The sequence below is a fragment of the Schistocerca gregaria genome, chromosome 3, assembly GCF_023897955.1.
Source record: "Schistocerca gregaria isolate iqSchGreg1 chromosome 3, iqSchGreg1.2, whole genome shotgun sequence".
Lineage (NCBI taxonomy): Eukaryota > Metazoa > Arthropoda > Insecta > Orthoptera > Acrididae > Schistocerca > Schistocerca gregaria.
In genome coordinates this window covers 388,923,772-388,937,324 of record NC_064922.1, presented here as the reverse complement: position 1 = coordinate 388,937,324, position 13,553 = coordinate 388,923,772, and the positions used below count along the sequence as shown (strand labels likewise).

At 40.3% G+C, this 13,553-nt stretch overlaps 1 long non-coding RNA gene across 1 annotated transcript; it reads right to left on the bottom strand.

Moving 5' to 3' along the window:
- Positions 1-4,394: 4,394 nt before the first annotated feature.
- On the bottom strand, positions 4,395-13,244 carry LOC126354744 (uncharacterized). The gene is made up of 2 exons (XR_007565377.1): positions 13,027-13,244; positions 4,395-4,899 (listed from the first exon to the last, which is right to left on the bottom strand). It is a non-coding gene; the product is annotated as an uncharacterized LOC126354744 (long non-coding RNA).
- Positions 13,245-13,553: the final 309 nt, after the last annotated feature.

Here is a 13,553-nt window from a genome sequence, read left to right as displayed (position 1 = left end):
ACATCCTATAATAAAATGAAGTGTTCCAGACGCAGCCACGAAGACTATTATAAGAAAAACTATGTTTCTAACAGAATTATGAGATAAGTTTCAACTTATCTCTGACGCCATTTCCTTACAGTCTCTTCTTGTTGTTGCCGACTCCGTCTGCCATTCACGGTCAAATTGCAGCACTGTCTCAATCAGTAATACGAAGTCCGCCTTATCCGTAACTTATTCCGTCAAAAATTCAAAACCCAATCAGATTTTCTATTTTGTGTGTCTACGGCAGAACCCTGAGGAAAGGAAATACTAGAACGTGTAGAATTTGACTTTTGTAATAAATAAGCATAGATCATTACTTAACTCATACTTTACTTCAAGTGTATACACAAATGAAACATGCCAGTTTTTCCTTCTCTTGGTTCATTCTTTGACCCATGTTGGCCAATTTCATGTAAGTTTAGAAGTTATGGATGATTTCATATCAAAGGTAGAAATCACCATAGGCCATGCATTTTTTGTAATGTATAGGCACGTATCGATTATTGTTTAATAAGTGCTGACAAAATTGTAAATGAGGGTCTCTTCCATTTAACTGTTACAATGGCTGCGTAACAATACAGAAATTGTTATAACATGATGACCTCTTATGATCAGCCTGGACGATTAAAGTACAGAATCAGCACAGTAATGTCAAAAAAAATTGACATGTGGAGTTTCTCAGTATTATCATTCATTTGGCCGTTTGGCACTATGGTTATCTGCACGCTTATTTTCTTAAACCAGAACGTTTCTGCAGTGTTATTGAAACGTGAAACCACCTTGATGGGGAAGTGATTGATTCAGAGAGATGACCTAAGTTTTGTTTTCTCTATTTAAGAAACAAGTCTGTCGTTTGACTTGCCGTTATAATCTCTTAGTGTCATCTAGTAAACCACAGTTTACTAACATGGTGGCTGCCGCGTGCCTGGCAATGGATGTTTCACCGCCAAGCCCACCTCGCACGCGGCTAGGAGTGTGAGGCTGTGCTATGGCCGCCAGTGGGCTTACGGCAGTCATTGTGTTAGATATGTGACATCAAGCATGTAAGTAGAACAGGTGTGAAATTGTGTTTAAAGTTTGTTGAAAGTTGCCAAGTGCTCTCACATTTTCAAATGATGGGTGAATATAGACTGGGCAACTTGCACGCCGTTAGCTGCACTGCCTCCATAGATACTATCAGTAATACTTGCCAGTTAAACTTTTTATTCAATTGTATACCTCTTAATGAGTATGATACCATTTTAAATCGTTTAATTCGGTAAATATGAAATACTGACATTCAAATTTATTTTTGCGGCTGGAACTGGGATTGTCATGAACTGATACAAGCCGTTTGGTAATTGGATTATTATGACATGGCCAAATGTTAAAACATGAGGCTTTAAAATTTGAAGGTTAATTTCGGGAAGGAAACTAGGTGATTGGCGGCAGAATAGCATACTGCATAGGAGCGCTGAGAAATGTAAAATGCTGAGATACTGAATCCGGCATGTCCTTTTATTTTGTGTAAATGCCTTTTGCTTGTTCTGTCTAAATGTTTCTCATATTTTTCCTGTTAGGTTAAAGCGTAAACGTGAGGAACACTTATCGAGTCCGGCAGTCTTTAAGATAAGCGAGGCTGTGCTTGTCAACTATTGAGGCTAATGAGAATGAACTACTTTAAAGGTCCTGGGGTTTGAAATGAGACAGCAATTGCCTCCACCATTCAAGTCTCGACACGTTATCTAAGCCAAACCTCCTGCTTAACAACGTTCCTTTGAGAGACATGCCAGATATGGGTTGGCATGCAAGTTTTTCTTTCCTTCGGTGTCTAAATAGAGCTAATGTCTCAGTGATCTAAATAGATACTTCTGGGCTAATTTACTGCGAAGATCAGACGGTTTCCAAACTATAAGTACTGAGTGTTTTAATTATTTATACAAAGTAATTGCAATTGCGGAAAGGGTAAATAACTTACATAAATGTTTGATACAAAACTGAATTCATCATATCCTCAAGTTTTATTCCCGTCCAACATTTAGTTCCCGACGTTCTCGCTAGGCGACGTGCGCGATGGGGGTATTGCAAGAAGCATGGAGTCGTAACGGTGCATAGTGTTTATGGTTTCATGAATTCAAATCCTTTACCACAGTTCAGGACTAAGTATCGCAAGCCACCACCTCAAGGTCAAACTACTTAACTTATACAGTAGTTTCACAGAAACTGGTTGCGTATCACATAGGATGACAGATCAGAATGGCCGGCAGTCAGATGCAGCAATATAACTATTACAAGAGAAAGGTCAGAAACTATAGGAGTCAGTTGCTAGAAGGGACAGGTGTAGGTGTGTGTGTGTGTGTGTGTGTGTGTGTGTGTGTGTGTGTGTGTGTGTGTGTGTGTGTGTGTGTGTGTGTGTGGGGGGGGGGGGGGGGGGGGGAGGAGACATCTGCGATATCTAGAATACGTGGGACAGTTTAATGTTGGAAATTACAGGATAATGGAAAAATAGGCTTATAAAGACTAAAATATGGAAACACTGACGAGGAAAAGTAGTAGGTTCAAATGATGAACTCAAAATAGCAAATGGAAGACAGCAATTTAACAAGTTTCGCAGTCTCACATTCGTAGTCCTGGTAAATCTTTGAGACGTGCCACCTTAGAATTCAACATGCCTACCGTTACTGTGTGGAAGGTATTATGGAAACTCTTGCCATTCAAACCCTACACATTGGAAATGTAAGCTGTGATAGGGGGTGAGTAGAGACGATGACATAATCGAACAGGAACGGGGCTTGCCTAAGAAATGTCTTTTGCGCTATAACATGTAACAAGATTTACAGGTCCTTTCTTTTTTACTGAGCCAACTCCAAATGACAGACCTTTCTTAGACATGCTCCAACGTTATCTAATACCTCAATTACAGAAGGATATGGGCACAGATTTATTTCACAGCAAGATGAGCGCCACCACATCTTTGTGAACTTGTCGCTTATCGCAGGAATGGGCCGTCTTTCGACGAGGTGGAAAAATGCCCCGGTCACCAGGATCACCTAGATGTAACCCCCCAATGGACTGTGTATGGGGTTGCATTAAAGAGCGTTTGTTCTTCCGCTTCTGGGAAACGTCGACAAGCTGTGGCAACAGATAAGTCATAGGAAGTGGCTGGAAATTGATTACAGATGGAACATTTGTCTCCTTACAGAAGGTAGCCTCAACGAAAATTTGTGAGTGAAACGAAGGTATACTGCATTCCGTGTTGTACCAAATATTTAAGTTTTTACTTTTTCGCAACTGAAGGTCATTTTTGCTTAATTTGCAAACACCCTATACATAGCACCTGTCTGTGTTTAAGTAAATGAAGTAAATTATTAGACGTTTCCTCCACATACTATGGAAGTAAAATATTTACTGAAGGGGTCCCCAATTAATCAGTGCCACGGGTCTCTAGCTGTTTAAAACGGAACCTGTAGTAATCAACTGACGATTGAAGATGAAGCTTTCTTGGCTGACTGGCAATATTCATCTGATACGGGCTTTGTTCGAGTGCCTACTCCGCTACGTAGTGGAAACGTCATTATGTGTGGCGCTGTTTATAATTTCACACTGAGATACTAACAGCCATAGTTTGGGATACGGCCATTTCAAATTTCTCCAGATAACTCACAGCTTCCTTTGTTATTCCCTCAGTTTCTCGTTTAACAGCTTTTCTGTTTTTGAGGGGAAGCGGAGATGCAGTCCAGCGCTTTCTGAAAGCTACGTGCTTTACAATGGCTCCTGGGAGAGCGCTTTTATCTGAATTCGATACAATACGCAAGTAGCAGCCAGCCGCAAGCAGGGCCGTATTAAGAGCACAGCGCCGCTGCTGCACTAGGAGTCGCTCATGGTATGGGGACGTTACGGTAACAATGTGTCCGCGGCGAGTTCAATCTCTATGTTCTCTGAGCTGACTTAACACAAAGATATTGTACTTTGCCAAATGTATTAAATGCATAATGCCCTTCCCTTGAGTGCTGTAGAGTAAACTTGAGTGAGGTCATTGCTAATTTCGTTGCACACAATTTTAAGATATACCTACAGCAGTCAGAAGATTGCTTCACAGCATTTACTTGACCAACTGGTAACTGCCACCATGCTGCAAGGCATTCTCACTGCTTCGTATTCTCTCAGTACTTCAAACGATTTCTAGTCCGTTAGAAAGCAACGAGCTGCGGTAGTGTCATCGTAATACCAACACGCTTAATTTGTAGCGACTACTTGAGTGAACAAAAATTAAAGGCCTGTGTTCAGTGATTTAGCTCCGTATTAAATCTGAGAGTGTCACAAATTTTTTTCTTAAAGCCGAGGAAAAGGTAAGGCGTTTCTAAACAACATAGAAATAAACTATAGCACTATTGATATGTAATATATTTCACAAATTGTATTAACATGCTATAAAATTAGAATTTTAAAATTTTATTCAAACAATGCTTCATAGAGAACATTTTTAAGTATTTGAACTAAAATTATGGATACAAGCATCAGTTTTGATACCAGTAACATCTCTTCATAAACATCTGAATTATTCTTAGACCTGTCACTACGTATTTATACTTTATGTAAAAACATTTAAATATGCGCAAAATTACAAGAGTAATTCGTTTATCATGCTGATTTAAAGGTCACCACCTGCGTTACTGAATTTTAGTTCTGGAGTATTTTCAACGAGAAAATACATTTTCTTTGTGACCATTGAAATAATTATAAAATAATGGATGCCAAGTTTTAGAATATGTAATTACAACAAACGTGAAGACTCGACATTCCTTTGTGCGCCGAATCAGCTCATTGGCATATTTTTTCTTCGTCCAGATGTATCATCCGACGCTACATTTCGTCGTATGACTCGGGAGCTTTTTGCTGCAAACAAACAAAATATTTTTTACCATTATTGAAGGATTTATTTGATTTAGTTTAGTAAAGTCCAGGATGTTTTGCAAGTCAACAAAGACAACTGATGTGTACCTTTACTCATGTTTATTTTCATTATAGCCACTGACATGTAGCTTGAAACTGACTGTACCTGCTTTCGCAAATCGACATTACAACCGCTGGAGCGGAATTTGTCACTGTATTGCAACAGAACTTTGAAAATAATTTTCAAGTGAATACCAAAGTTCTTAAATATAGAGGAAAAAGTAAAAATAGACTTAGTAGACTATTTGCAGCATGTTTGCGGTTGGAAGATAACACCCATAACGCTATTCACGCTAAAGCAGACAATACAAACTACATCACTTATGGCAGTCTCCGTCTGTTAATGTCTATTCATTGAAATTACAACCAAAAGCACAACATACTTCAGTTAAGCTACTTAGACGTCCAGAAATTGAGAGGGACGAGGCAAGGAAATTTATCACTCAAAATATTTTCAGCAAACTTCGAATATATACAAATAAATGCAACCACGCTTTCTGAAATATTTGCTTGTTCCCGTAAACTCTTTTTCAGACATTTTCTGGATCATCTTCGAATGGGAGTTACGTCTTTACTTCTGCAGCGTGATGCTGAGACGGATAGCATTGTAGTGGATATCTACTTGGCAGCTTCCATTGCAGTTGCTTGTAGGCCATACAGTAAATCACTTTTCACCGCAAACGAACGCTGTCAGCTGAGTTCTACAATACATGCTGAATGCTACTGATTTCCGTTAGCAGTCTGTACTGTACAGAATTGGATAGCACGTGTGCATTGCCACTTTTGAGGTACGACATGGATTTTAAAGCGAGACTAATTCAGAAACTGAAGATTATAGAGATGTACGCATTCCTCTAAGAGTTACCAAGAGACTGCAGAACGTTAGGTCAGAGGACAGATTGGCATGCGAATGTAACTATGATTGTAGCCGAGTTTAAATAGAAATGTTCAGGTCTTTCAGTGAGGAGAGTCATAAATAGTGGAACAAGTTATTTATCAGATTCCATGATAAATGACAGACGACAACCAATGAAAGATGGGTAGACGCCATTCGGAAACATGGATACCTACAGCTGAAGACGAATGCACTGAAAATTCTAGAAGCAGAGTTTCTCCAGCGGGAGGTGTCAAATGACTAATTTCATGTATTACAGCTAACTTACAAAGGAAGTAGTCTATTTGATGTATAAGGAAGAAAGAAGTCCCGTCGAGTGCGAGGTCGTTAGAGATGCAGCACGAGCTCTGACTACGAAAGGACGGGTAATAAAATCGGCTGTGCCCTTTTCAAAGGATCCATCCCGGTACCTGCCTGCAGAGATTTAGGGAAATTGCTGAAGACGCAAATATGGATGGCCAGACTGGGATACGACTCCTCTCTCTCTCTCTCTCTCTCTCTCTCTCTCTTTCTCTCTCTCTCTCTCTCTCTCCCAAGCGAATTCAGTGTGCTAGCCACTTCGCTTCCTCTCAGCCTCATTTTCTGTGTAGCTATTACTCACACCATGGGTTACCCAATCAAGTAATATTTTGGCTATCTTCGTTATTCCTAACTTGTATTCATTTCCCTGACAAGGATCAGGGAGCTTTCATCTAACACAAAATACGTACATACACAGACATTACATTGTTCAAATGGTTGAAATGGCTCTGAGGACTATGGGACTTATCTGTGGTCATCAGTCCCCTAGAACTTAGAACTACTTAAACATAACTAACCTAAGGACATCACACATCCATGCCTGAGGCAGGATTCGAGCCTGCGACCATAGCGGTCACGCGGTTCCAGACTGAAGCGCCTAGAACCGCACGGCCACACCGGCCGGCCATTACATTGTTAACAGCTGTGTTTATCTCCTCATAAAAGTGTTAACATCGCTGAAAAATGTCGTGATACGTAGTTTATCATAGATTCTAAGACATAAAGAATTAAGTTGGCTGCGGAGGGACCAAACAGCGAAGTCATCACTCCCATAATCGAAGATGGCAGAAGTCAAGGGAGGAACAACGAAAACAGCATGGTCCAGTCACGGGGAAGTGATGACGGGCAATCTAAGAGGTAAAAGGGACCTCAGCGCAGCAGAGGGAAGAACACGACGGGGCGGAGGGAAACTGGGAGAGCACGTGTGTCCCAATAAACGTTAAGTACAGTGAGACATCACCACTCTCGCCTACCCATCCCGAGTTCCACAGCCTACGATGATCATGGTACATTGGGGACACCACCAGGGGAAAAAAAGACAAAACAGGAAACAAAACTGCACAAAAGACCAGACAAAACATAGGTAAAAGTCATGGAGGACCTGGCTGGTGTACAGGCAAGACCAAGACCTCTATAACCAATGTTAATTTAAATTCCAGAGGAAAATTCAAAGACTTAAAACTGAGATACCAATTCCTTTTGAAGAACCATGCGAGGTTCATCTGTTAACACCTGAGACAAGAAAGTTGGGAGGGAATGTTTGGTGCAAAGGGCGAAAAGATGGGTTCAGTCCAGTGAACTATGGCTCACCATGATGGGGGGGGGGGGGGGGCCTCACAACTACCAAGTGGGCGTGTCTTTTTGCAGAGTAAATTTCACGAGTCAACCTAGTATGGCCAGTACAAAGACAGCGAAGGATGGTAGATTCCCACCAGGAGAAGTGGAGAGAAGAACGCCATATGGTTAAAGTCTGCTTGATTGCGTGAAGTTTATTGGACAGTGAGGTAGCCTCCCAGGAGTTGGCCCTTGACAGAGCAAAAAGGGATTTGATGTGAAACTGCAAATCTTCCCACCAGAGGTGTCACAGAGACTGGGGGGGGGGAGGGGGGGTTGCAGATGCTACGCCGCGCCGCGCCCCACCACCCCCTCCCCTCCCTCCCCCTCCCCAATCAAAAAAACTGTAGTGAAACTCAGGATCTTCGAAATATCTAAGTTTTCGAGTAGGAAAATGTGGGACCTGGAAATCTTTTCAGTCATAGAATCCTGCCCTATGAACTGTATTCCAATTAAAAGCGATATGGTTAAGTCGTTGACAGGTGACTGGGGCAAAATATCGCTTATGGTGTAGGCTAAGCAAACATTTCCGAAGATTACTTACGCAGGAATTTCTACTATGGTGCTTAGTGTGAATGTAAGCTATGCGCTTTTAGTATTGTGTTCATATTTTTCGTTACTAGAAGTTAATATCCTTCTTTTACCTTCTCTGTCTCAGGAATTAATTCCCACTCTCAGTTCAACGTCAAATTGCTTCATTTTCCAGAAATATTCTAAGTTCGCGAGAGAATTTTTGCACCTGCAATGCCTACATACTGATTACTCGTCTAAAATTAACGACTGCTTGAAACTGTCACTGTTTCGTTTGCAGTTACATATTACGTGTACAAAGTATTAAACTTCCATAACCAAGAACATGTTCATAACGCTGTGATTCATCTAGTTACAACGCCGAAATATCCAGTTGTCCAATACGTTTTCCACTTTCAAGGGTGGGGTCTGACGTGAGAGTCACCGACTTCTATTCAATTTTCAAACGCTGGTGAACAAAGGCGTTCCGATTTTTTGCTGGACACTGTTTTGAAAAATCTGGGTCAAGGTTGATGACAATCATGTTCAATGCTACACATAAAAAGACCTAAAAACTTAATACTCTTATAATTTGGGAGCGGAAGCTATTGATTTTTTTTGTGTTTTCATGCTATAAGTTTGGTACCAGTCATTCGACATGTCTAGCATACAGTGGTCGCTGGACGAGTAGTCACAACATTACCAAACAGCTGCTTCGGTTTCGATACTTTGTCGTGGTTTTCTTTTCATTTGATTTTTCCCGTGACATTCTGGTAATGTAAGTACTTTTCTTTCCAAATTATTTTCATACTAATACATAACGCGCTAACCTGCACCGTAAGTGATACCACAGAAATATACCTCTGTGAACATTGTAAGTTTCTTTAGCCAGCAGGTAAAGAATTACATCGCACGCTTTCAAAATCGTGCCACATAACACCAGATAATCACAACAGAGTGGATGCCATCAAAATTCAAGCGTTGGTCCATAACCATCTGTCCACTCCTGTTTTTCAAGATATGCTTTTATACGCTCGGTATGCATCCAAGTTTATTCCTGTTTTGAGCAACGTAAATCCGTATGCTTTCAACAAACAAGTTTTGTCAATGCCTTGAGATTTCGTTCATGTGTTGTGCATGATGCGGAAAATATTTGTGTTTTAATTGTTTCTATAATAAACGTTACCCATGAATTACGGGAACACTCACGAATATGACCAGTTGGGATTGCGCATGATATACTACTGGTGTTTTCTGTACTATGTACCACGATAAAAATAACTTCTACAATGTATGTGTGGTGATTAATCAAAAACAAAAGACAAAAGTATTCTATCATCAAAATATTAGATTCACAGAAAAATATCTGATTAAAAACGGACACGACCGAGACTAACACGGAGCAGTAGTTTCGTAACCTAGCTCCATGACTGCTTTTTCACCATTTTGTTCGTCATCGTTCTCGGCAGCTGGTGTGCAAAGACAAGGTACGCCTTCAAGTGCATCGTTGAATACTTCACTGTTATTACGGAGGGCAGCGAGATCTCTGACCGAACACGCTGAGTTACCGCGCCGCCGCCGACAGATCACCGACCTCACTCTACTCGATACATTGAATGACGGATACCCAAGCTACAGCATGAAACCACAAAAAGTTAATAACTAACATTACCAACTTTGGATCCCATACCATACTGATAATTTTTTATACGATCTTTCGCCGTATATCAATAAAAATACCAGTTGTCTTCAACTTTGACCTTGATTCGTTTCAAAATCCCTTGGAGACGGCCACATGATTATTGATCATTTCCGGACGAGTTTCCGTTTCTTTTTGTCCTCTGGCTCTCATCGCGCAGTGTAATTGTGACAGAAGCGTGATTAAACTTCCGAGAGTCTCATGAATGCGTTACAAAACTTGTAGAGCTTCTAAACTGCCTATTAAGTTAATTTTAATTTCGGATAAGATTAGATTCTATACTAAGCTTTCAACAAGGCAGATTTAAAGATGCTAAAACCTTTGAGAAAACCATAACCATTTTCGTCCTCGCTCTACTCACGTGTCGACCAAGCGACCAACGTTTCCTGTCGAGCTGCCGGTTGGGTATTACCACCCGACAGTTTGATTGTGACCGCCCGACAGCCGACGGCGCACCACTAAACCCAACAAATCTGGCGTGTGGGGGGGCAAAGTTTCATCTAAGTAAATATGATATACGCAGCAACGTCAAAAAAGAAAATAACAGGAAGATCAGTGTAAACTAATGGATGAAGCAGAGAACTTCATGGTGGAATTAGAAGACAAGAAGGACATCTAGAAAATTTGTTTCATGCCACTAGACGTGCTTTTAATTCAAGTACAAATGAAATAAGTGTTGCAGATATACTAGAAGTGGAGATCAAACAGCCGACAGATGAACGGAAAGGCTGAGGATCAGATAAAGCAGAAGTAGAGTTTTTAAAATTGATGCATGAAAATCGTGTAATATGGTAAACCCAAATTTTCAATCAAATTTATGTATCTGGAAACATTTATTCGAGTGGCTGAAATCAGTACATTCCTCTGCCCAAGAAACTAAAAGCAAAAATAATGCCGAGATTATCGTATGAATATTAATGAGCCTTATCTTTAAATTGTTTTTGAGGGTGATACACAGCACAATAAATAGTCTATGTGAGAACAGATAGCCCCTAATCAGTTTGCGTTTGTTCTTGCCATGAGTACGAGAGAAGCCTTGTCCAACGTCCAAGTATGGTTTCAGAGATGTGGAGATTTAAATAAATAGGTACTTTCTTGGCTAATAGATTACTAGGATTTTGATAGAGTAAAACACGGCAAATTGAGATTTTGAGAAATATTGGAATGGAGGAAAGCTCTACGAATCAAAAAACTTTTCTGGAATCAAACAGTGATGTTTCGTATTGATGGCTAACACATGGAATCAGTCAAAATTCTCAGGGGAGTAAGAAGGGGATATATCTCTTCACATATACTAATATATACTCTGAATTCATGTTTAGAGATGCCCTGGGAGAAGTAGAAGGAATTTTGATGAACGGAACAAGATTAAACAACTTTCGATATGTTTATCATATTTTATTTGCTGACACTGTTCATGCGTTACAATTATTAATGGACAATTTTAAGAGTCAGCAGTCACTATTGGCTTGAAATAAGGAAAATATTACAAGAGTTAACTTAGTCAAACCAAAGAACTATAGAAAGGATAAAATATACGTATCTTGGAACCATAATAAATGAAATTACAATAACTCGCAAGAAATGCCGCGGGTACGCACTGCGAAAGCAAGAAGCGTGTTTCAGACAATGAGTACCGTTTTCATTAGCCATAACCTAACTAAGAACAAAAATCAGATTTTTGCACTGCTATGTATGGTCTGTCGTCATATGGGATAGGAACATTGACCTTAAATAAAAACGGAGGCCTTTGAATTGTGGCTTTACAGGCGGACCCTGAGAATACTTTGCACCCAGAGTGACAAATGAAGTTTTGAGAAGAACAGTTCCTAACTTAATCTAGATAGTGAAATGCCAAAAGCTGCTATATCTAGGACATACGGGTAATACAAATAGATATTTGTTAGGAAAAAACTTCAGGCGAAAATCAACGAAAGAGGCCCTGGAAGAAGACTAACATCTTTGACAACCTTAGTTGCTGGTTCAGTATGTCTTCATAATTATTTCGTATTGCTATCAGCACGAGAAGAATAGGATCCATGACCGTCAACATCTGAACAGGACAGGCACCGAACGAAGGAGTAGTGCTTTCTTGTCAACTGCCCGACGAAAGTTCGTATGACACTGCGGTGCAGTAATCGCTAAGTAAAGTCGGTCGAGATGTGTGGAGGCTATACATGAAATTGGTCTGTCAGCTGGTGCGTGTGTAGGGCCCTATAGGATGTCTTTCCACCGCATGCTTACAAGCCTTTGTACTTTATTTTGTTTCTGACAATTAAAATACGTTCTTATTTGCCATATTATTGGCAAGAGCAAAAGTGAGCACAAAACTTTTAGCTATCAAGACTACATCCTCACGTGAGATGTTTAATGGCTGATTAAACATAACAAACGGCCCCCGAATACTTCCTGGTTGATGACAGCGGCAAAGTATTCTAGTAGTCGCTTTGCTGTAGGCATCCACCAATAGATATTTATGGGCAATTTGTAATGAGTCAATCTAATCGGTATAGCCATTAATTTCTGTGAATATTGAAATAAACCTTATGGTTTGAAGTATGACTTTTTACTTACGTGGAGGCGACTGAAAATAGAAAAAAACATGCTCTATACTTTAAAGAAAAAGCATTGCAGTGGAAGCTCTAGATTGAGCTTCTTGCAATTACTATTCGAATTTCTCTTCCACTCGTCCTAAACGCAGTATTAAATTTCATGTAGTTATACTTTTATACAGCTTATACTATCACTAGTTGCATGTTCTGGACCAACTTTTGGTTGGAACTATTTGCACAACGATTAGGTTCCAAGCCTCTTTATTAACGTAAATTTTTGAGTCCCTAACTTTCGCTTCGTATTCAAGCTTGCCACGTCGGTATCGTCCATATCGCCCTTTCAGAGACATGTGAAATATCAAGTCTCTGAAGCTTTCGCTTTGTTTCCAGTACGTAATACTGCAAATGAGTGTTAATCATTACAAGCGAGGACAAATTGGAAAGAGAGAAGAACATAACTGTGCTTATAATTACAGAAACAAAAAACAAATATACCTCATAGCTACACTACGCAACATGTTATTGAGTATAATTCGTGTCCTTTCGTTAATTCGGATCACTAAGACGAAACATTTCAGTAACACACGTTTTCCTACGTATTAAACATTTCGACAATGGCAATACCACCAGCTTCTGTGTCACGTGTACTGTTCTATATTCCAGTAACATCAGAAACTTACGTGCACACGGTTTCAAACTGCTAAATAGTTTACAACAGCTTCTGTTTAATTAACATGGTACATTTACTCGAAACAGAGTTACTATACTTGCTAACGTACCGGAGTCCGTTGGCGAAATGGAACATAATCAGGCCTCCTACAACACCAGAAACAGAACATCCTTATCCAGAAGTCTCTGTAGCCCCTGATATAATCAAGCAGTGGCATAACTGTTTCTGGCCGCTTGACTATGGAATGAACTTACTCTCTCTCACATCGTAGCAAGCCCAGTCTGCGCTCTTACATATAGGGGGCGTGGCTGGCAAAATCTGGCGACAACCTGGTGTGGCTGGTATTACACTACCAAATTTTCACTGACAAAATTTGTCAAAGAAATTCGACAGTGCAATAAGGAACTTTGTCACGCATTTGTTAAATTTTCTATGCCCAGATCCTGCACCTCCCTATAAGGCCCCTATATACACATACACACACACACACACAATTTATCGGCCGAACGACCGACCGACAACCGACCACTTTCGAGGCAGCCTACAAACGTCCCAACCCACTGCACTCAAGGATTGCAGCGCCGCCCTGCGTTGTGATTTGTTTATCTTAGGATCGTTGTTAGTATGCTCTACGAG